The sequence below is a fragment of the Rhinopithecus roxellana genome, chromosome 7 (assembly GCF_007565055.1).
Source record: "Rhinopithecus roxellana isolate Shanxi Qingling chromosome 7, ASM756505v1, whole genome shotgun sequence".
NCBI lineage: Eukaryota > Metazoa > Chordata > Mammalia > Primates > Cercopithecidae > Rhinopithecus > Rhinopithecus roxellana.
This window is the reverse complement of record NC_044555.1, coordinates 39346304-39354249: the sequence shown is the minus strand read 5'-3', so window position 1 is coordinate 39354249 and position 7946 is coordinate 39346304. Positions and strand designations below refer to the sequence as shown.

The window sequence follows — 7946 nt, the reverse complement described above, 5'->3', positions numbered from 1 at the left end:
TGTTCTATTCCATTGGTCTATATATCTGTTTTGGTACCAGTACCATGCTGTTTTGGTTACTGTAGCCTTGTAGTATAGTTTGAAGTCAGGTGGCATGATGCCTCCAGCTTTGTTGTTTTTGCTTAGAATTGTTTTGGCTATATGGGCCCCCTTTTGGTTCCATGTGAAATTTAAAGTAGTTTTTTCTATTCAGGATGTAGGCATGGGCAAAAACTTCATGACTAAACCACCAAAAGCAATTCCAACAAAAGCCAAAATTGACAAATTAGATCTAATTAAACTAAAGAGCTTCTGCACAGCAAGAGAAACTGTCATCAGAGTGAACAAGAAACCTATGAATGAGAGAAAATTTTTGTAATCTATCCATCTGACAAAGGGCTAATATCCAGAAACTACAAGAAACTTAAACTTACAATAAAAAAAAAAAATCAAAAAGTGGGGAAAGAATATGAACATATGAACAGACACTTCTCAAAAGAAGACATTTATGTGGCCAACAAACATATGAAAAAAAGCTCATCATCACTGGTCATTAAAGAAATGCAAAGCAAAACCATAGTGAGATACCATCTCACACCAGTTATTATGGCGATTATTAAAAAGTCAGGAGACAACAGATGCTAGTGACACCGTGGAGAAATAGGAACACTTTTACACTGTTGGTGGGAGTGTAAATTACTTCAGTCATTGTGGAAGACAGTGTGGCGATTCCTCAAGGAGCTAGAACCAGAAATACCATTTGACCCAGCAACCCCTTTACTGGGTATATACCCAAAGGGATATAAATCATTCTACTATAAAGACACATGCACACATATGTTTATTGCGGCACTGTTCACAATAGCAAAGACTTGGAACCAACCCAAATACCCATCAATGATAGGCTAGATAAAGAAAATGCAGCACATATATACCATGGAATACTATGCAGCCATAAAAAAGAATGAGTTCATGTTCTTTGCAGGGACATGAATGAAGCTGGAAGCCATCATTCTCAGCAAACTAGCACAGGAGCAGAAAACCAAATACTTCATGTTCTCATTCATAAGTGGGAGTTGAACAATGAGAATACATGGATACAGGGAGGGGAACTGGGGCCTGTCAGGGGTAGGAAGCAAGGGGAGGTAGAGCATTAGGACAAATACCTAATGCATGCGGGGCTTAAAACTTAGATGATGGGTTGATAGGTGCAGCAAATTACCATGGCATATGTATACCTATATAAGAAACCTGCACATTCTGCACATGTATTCCAGAACTTAAGAATTTTTTTTTTTTTTTTTTTTTTTTAGATGGAGTCTCGCTCTGTCACCCAGGCTGGAGTGCAATGGCGTGATCTCCACTCACTGCAACCCCCGCCTTTCAGGTTCAAGCTATTCTCCTGCCTCAGCCTCCTGAGTAGCTGGAATTATAGGCACGTACCACCTCATCAGGCTAATTTTTGTATTTTTAGTAGAGACAGGGTTTCACCATGTTGGTCAGGCTGGTCTCAAACTCTGGACCTCATGATCCACTCACCTCGCCCTCCCAAAATGCTGGGATTACAGGCGTGAACCACCACGCCAGGCCGGGTAAAGTAAAATTTTTTTTAAAAAAGTTTTATTTTGGGTTAAGGGGTACATGTGCAAGTTTTTTATATTGACAAACTCATGTTATAGGGGCTTGTGGTGCAAATTTTGTCACCCAGGTACTAAGTATAGTGCTCGATAGTTATTTTTTCTGATCCTCTTTCTCCTTCCACCTTCCAGCCTCAAGCAGGCCTAAGTATCTCTTGTTCCCCTTTTTGTTTCCATGTGTTCTCATTATTTAGCTTCCACTTATAAGTGAGAACATACAGTATTTGGTTTTCTGTTCCTGTATTAGTTTGCTAGGATAATAGCCTCCTGTTCCATTCATGCTCCCAGAAGGGATATAATATTTTTTTTTCTGCCTGCATAGTATTCCATGGTATATATGTACCACATTTTCTTTATCTAATCTGTCATTGATGGGCATTTACGTTGATTCCATGTCTTTGCTATTGTGAATAGTGCTGCAATGAACATATACATCCATATGTCTTTGTGGTAGAACAACTTCTATTCCTTTTATTTTACTATATTGATTTTCCTATATTTTGCCCAGTAATGAACAACTTTAAAATAGTAAGAACTATCTATCCTAAATCCACAGACAAAATCATACTAAACAGTCAAAAGCTGAATGTATTCCCTTTGAAAACCGGCACAAGATGAGGATGCCCTGTCTCACCACACCTGTCCATCGTAGTATTGGAAGTCCTGGCCAGAGAAATAAGGTAAGAGAAATAAGTAAATGGCATCCAAATAGGATGAGAGAAAGTCAAACTATGCCTATTTGCAGAAGACATGATTCTATATCTAGAAAACCCTATAGTCATGGCCTCAAAGCTTCTTAACCTGATAAACATCTTTAGCAAAGTTTCAGAATACAAAACCAATGCACAAAAATCACTAGCATTCCTATTCACAAACAGGCAAGCTGAGAGCCAAATCAAGAATGCAATTGCGTTTACAACTGCCACAAAAAGAATGATACAGCTAGCCAGTTAGGTGAAAGAGCTCTACAATGAGAATAACAAAACAATGCAGAAAGAAATCAGAGATCACACAAATAAATGGAAAAACATACCATGCTCATGAACAGGAAGAATCAATATCATTAAAATGATCATACTGCCTAAAACAATTTACAGATTCAATGCTATTCCTATCAAACTTCCAATAATATTCTTGAAAGAATTAGATAAAGCTATTATAAAATTCATATGGAATCAAAAAAGAGCCTGAATACCTAAGGCAATCCTAAGCAAAAATAACAGAACTGAAAGCATCACAGTACCCAACTTCAAAATATACTACAGGGTGGGGCCATGCGCCGTGGCTCACGCCTGTAATTTCAGCACTTTGGGAGGGCGGATCACGAGGTCAGGAGTTCGAGACCATCCTGACCAACAACATGGTGAAACCCCATCTCTACTAAATATACAAAATTTAGCCGGGCGTTGTGGCACGCGCCTGGATTCCAGCCTGGGCAATAGAGCGCGAAACTCCGTCAAAAAAAAAAAAAAAAGGCAGCCGGCAGGCAGGGGCTGGGACCCCAGGCCTGGAGTGCCTGAGGGTCCGGCTGCGATGACGGCAGCGGAGGTCCAGTGGGCTTGGTGCGTGAGTCCGTAGCGGCTCGGGGTCCGCTCGCGGGCTGTGGTGCAAGCAAGCGGCCCGGCTCCCCTCCTCCCCGGCTCACCTCCGCCGCTGTGATTGGCTGGAAGTTGGCGCTGGCCGGATGGAAATTCCAGTGACAGTCTCTAGATTCGCCTCCATCTGTACCATGGGCGCCAATGCTTCAACGCTAGAGAAAGAGATTGGTCCAGAACAGTTTCCGGTCAATGAGCATTATTTTGGATTAATCAATTTTGGGAATACCTGCTACTGCAATTCAGTTCTTCAAGCACTTTACTTTTGTTGTCCATTTCGGGAAAAAGTTCTTGTATGTGAGAGTCAACCCAGGAAAAAGGAGAGCCTTCTTACATGCTTAGCAGATCTCTTTCATAGCATAGCCACTCAGAAGAAAAAAGTTGGAGTAATACCTCCTAAGAAGTTCATCACAAGATTACGGAAAGAAAATGAGCTTTTTGACAACATCTTGCAACAAGATGTCCATGAATTCTTGAATTATCTGCTAAATACAATTGCTGATATTTTACAAGAAGAGAGAAAGCAGTAAAAACAAAATGGTCACTCACCTAATGATAATATTGATAATGAAAATAGTAACAACACACCAGACCCAACTTGGGTTCATGAGATTTTTCAGGAAACATTAACGAATGAAACCAGATGTCTTACTTGTGAAACTATAAGCAGTAAAGATGAAGATTTTTTTAGACCTTTCTGTTGACCTGGAACAAAATACATCAATTACTCACTGCCTAAGGGGTTTCGGCAACACAGAAACTCTGTGTAGTGAATACAAGTATTACTGTGAAGAGTGTCGCAGCAAACAGGAAGCACATAAACGGATGAAAGTTTAAAAACTACCTACACTTGAAGAGATTTAAATATATGGATCAATTTCATCGCTATACAAAACTCTCTTACCGGGTAGTTTTTCCTTTAGAACTTTGTCTATTTAACACTTCAGGTTATGCCACCAATCCAGACAGAATGTACGACCTTGTTGCTGTTGTGGTTCACTGTGGAAGTGGTCCCAAGCGAGGCCATTATATTGCAATAGTTGAGAGTCATGATTTTTGGTTGTTGTTTGATGACGACATTGTAGAAAAAATAGTTGCGCAAGCTATTGAAGAATTCTTCGGGTTGACATCAGATACTCAAAGAACTCTGAGTCTGGTTACATCCTTTCCTATCAGTCTCAGGACTGAGGCGGAACGGTGATGAAGAGATACTTTCTGCCTCATTTCTTCTCTGGTTATGTTGGAAAGGGTCAAGCACTGATTTTTCAAGAAAAGAGAAATGCAGGAAACTCAGGATGCAGTAGCACACTTTGCACATGATAAAGCAAAGACGATCGATTGACAAGCCCTTCCAATTATGGTAGTTGATTTATTTGCTCAGGTATCATGCTGTCTGCACAGTTCCATACAACAAGGAGGTAAAATCAGAGATACCAGCTCCTCTTGTAAAACAGCCTTCCAGTCATTGACACATATTTTCTCTTTATTAATTGCACCAATAATGTTTTGAATTCCTTGGGGGTGCAGTAGAAAGAATCGGAATCTGTGCTGTATTGATAAGGAGATGATGTTGAACACACTGCATAAATTTGCCTGGTTCAGTATGTATAGAAGCATATTCAGTGGTCTTTTCAAGAGGAAACCAGAAATACTTTTGGGTCTAGCACTTCCAGTTGCCTTCCTGATATGAAAACTAACATGCTGGATAATCCAGTGTCGGGAAGACAAAGATGTTTTGCTTCTCTGAAGAAGCTTATAATAATGTACAGTATATGTATATGTAGGGAGCAATTGGTCAAAAGTGGCTTTTTGTTTCCCCAAGGGGAAAGGCTGGCTTTGTAATTATAACTTATTCCTTATTTATTTTACTTAAAACTGGTAGAGTCTAAGTATTCTATGAAGTGTTCATGATTCTGTCAGTAAATTTGAGCATATTTTTATTAGTTAATGTCAGTTTGACTGGTCCTTTTGTTTGTTTCTATTTTTAAGGTAAATGTTAAATTATATCTGAAATCAGTAAGATACCTTGCAAAATACTGCAATGAGAGGAGGTAAATATCCTTTTTCAGGAGGAAGTGATAGCTCTGGCTAAGTATTTGTCCTTTTATTATGGTCTCTAAATCAGTTATTTTCCTCAGCTTTAATTTAATAAAGTCAAAAAACTGTATAAACATTTCCTGTAGTTGTTGGAATAATTAAAAATCCTGGTGCAGTAGTGGTATGCCAATCTTTAGAATTCTTAAATATTCGAATGTTTCAAGTTGAGGTCATGCTTGGGAAAATCATGCCATAGCATTTATGTTATTTTTGGATGTAATTTTTACCCTGGAAAGAAGTAATAATGTTTGTCATAACCCTAGTAGCCTGGATAGTGAGCTAAACAAACCCTTTGAAGATTACATTTTAATCAATAAACTAGGAATACAAAAAACGGGTTATTCCTCCCCTTCCCCCCATCTTTACAAATCTTACTGGAAGGGGGTTCAGAGATTAAAATTTGTGTTTGCTAAGACTTCATTCTGTTGGGGGTTTTAAGAAATAATATATGTAACGTAAAATGTATGTAAACCACTGCAGTTTTTTGGACATTTTTCCATGCATCAGTAAGTTGTCTGACAGTAGCCAAATGTAACCTGCAGAAAGTTATTGAAAGTTACATTCAGAATAATAGCAATCAGGCCTTGGATGTACTTTATTAAACTCTTTTCAGGCAGTAAATTAAAAAAAAAAAAATCTGTCATTTTCTTTTTTCTTTTTTCGTGGGGGAGGGGGTAGGGAATCTGGTTCTGTTGCCCAGGCTGGAGTGCAGTGGCGCCATCGCGGCTCACTGCAAGCTCCACCTCCAGGGTTCACGCCGTTCTCCTGCCTCAGCCTCCTGAGTAGCTGGACTACAGGCGCCCGCCACCACGCCCGGCTAATTTTTTGTATTTTTTAGTAGAGACGGGATTTCACCGTGTTAGCCAGGATGGTCTTGATCTCCTGACCTCGTGATCCACCCACCTCGGCCTCCCAAAGTGCTAGGATTACAGGCATGAGCCTATGCGCCCGGCCCAAAATCGGTCATTTTTAAAGTTATTTTGCTAAAACTGTTGACTATGGAAAACAAACAACAAAAATGAATGTTTTTAGTCTGCTGCTATTATTAACATTTATTATCTGTATCTTTTGGCTCAGGAAATGACTTCGCCTATTTGTTCCATAAGCAGATCTTTAACAGGGTCACTTAGGTAATTGGACTGCTTAAACAGATGTGCTGGGAGAAAATCATAATATTTAGCATTTGTACTAAATATGAAAAGTATTTTGACAAGTTTCTTTTTAAGATAGTTTCTAAAGCCTTACCCTGGCTAGAGATGTTTTTTACAAATTACATATAGCCTGCCCGATCTACCAACATGCCACAGAGAATCACAATCAACAATGTGGGGAAAGTCAGAGCAATGGAAGTGGATGCGCACTTTTTATTTTGAGGGCTTAAACCAAATCATCTTGGACTTAAAGCTGTATTTCTGCAGCTTTCAGTACGGAGAAAAAGAGGAAAGTGAAACTGTGTCAGTTTTAACATTAGCTATATCACAACATGTTTAAGAAAGATAGATGAAGTCATTTGCATAAAGGTACAGCATTGAAATACTATGTTGTGTTTGTTTTTACATTGTTGCATTAAAAAAAAATACAGTAAAAGCCAAGTTAAATTTCATATTAAAGCAAGTTCTAGTATGTGTATTGAGTTCCTGGTAGTGACATACTTTGTTCAAATCTACAGCATACTTCGCAGTATGATTTGTCAGGGAAGGGACTGTGGGGTGACAGTTTTACATTCACTTTTTCTTCTTAATGCAACTGGATCTAAGTAAATGTTTTGAAGCTTATCAGAAACTCAATATACTTTTAAAACATATAGGGTCAGGGTTGGGGGAAAAAATACAGGTATAGTAAGTAAGAAAAGTGACCCATGAAGAAAGCATTGTGAGGTTGTATGTTGGTTGACTGTGATTAAAATGCAGGGCTGGTGTAAGTTGTAAATGGTGACTGATTGCTATGTAACTATGTACATGAATGTTGGGATGACTGTCCCATATTTTCTATATTGGAATAAAAATTTCTATAAATTATTGTAACTAAAAGTAAATATCCTAAATTAAATCCCACTTCTTAAGTCACATGGTTTCTGTCTTGGGAATTTTACCTTTAAAAGATTATTTAAGACAGGAACCAAGAGGTTTGGGAACAGGGAAAGAAGAAAATGTTGTATTATGTCGCCTCTAACCATCAGTATAGGGTTTTTTCTTTCCTTGATGGCAGAAGAAATACCTCATTTTCATAACATAACTACTCTTGATACTTTCTTTTAAAACACTTTTTATTAAAGATTCTATCATGAAGTATTTGGCTGGGAGCTGGGAGGCTAAAGCCCTCATCTCCTGGCTCTTCAGTGAATTTAACTGTGTGACCTTGGGCAAGTCACTTAACCTCTCTGTGTTTCAGTCTCCCCATCTTGTAAAATGAGAGTGATACTTATCACTCTCATTAATTAGAGATTAATTAGAGATAATGTCTGTAAAGCATTTAAGGTTCTTGAAGAAGGCGCTATGTAAATACAAAATAATATCTACTAAAGTTGGTTTATTTGTGAAAAAAATATATATATACACACACATATTCATACACACACTACAGGGCTACAGTAGCCAAAACAGTGTGGCGCTGGTATAAAAACAGACACATAGGCTAA

At 38.4% G+C, this 7946-nt stretch overlaps 1 pseudogene; it reads left to right on the top strand.

The window, feature by feature from the left end:
* Positions 1 to 3300: 3300 nt before the first annotated feature.
* LOC104666844 lies at positions 3301 to 4399 on the top strand (annotated as a pseudogene).
* The last annotated feature ends 3547 nt before the right edge of the window (positions 4400 to 7946 follow it).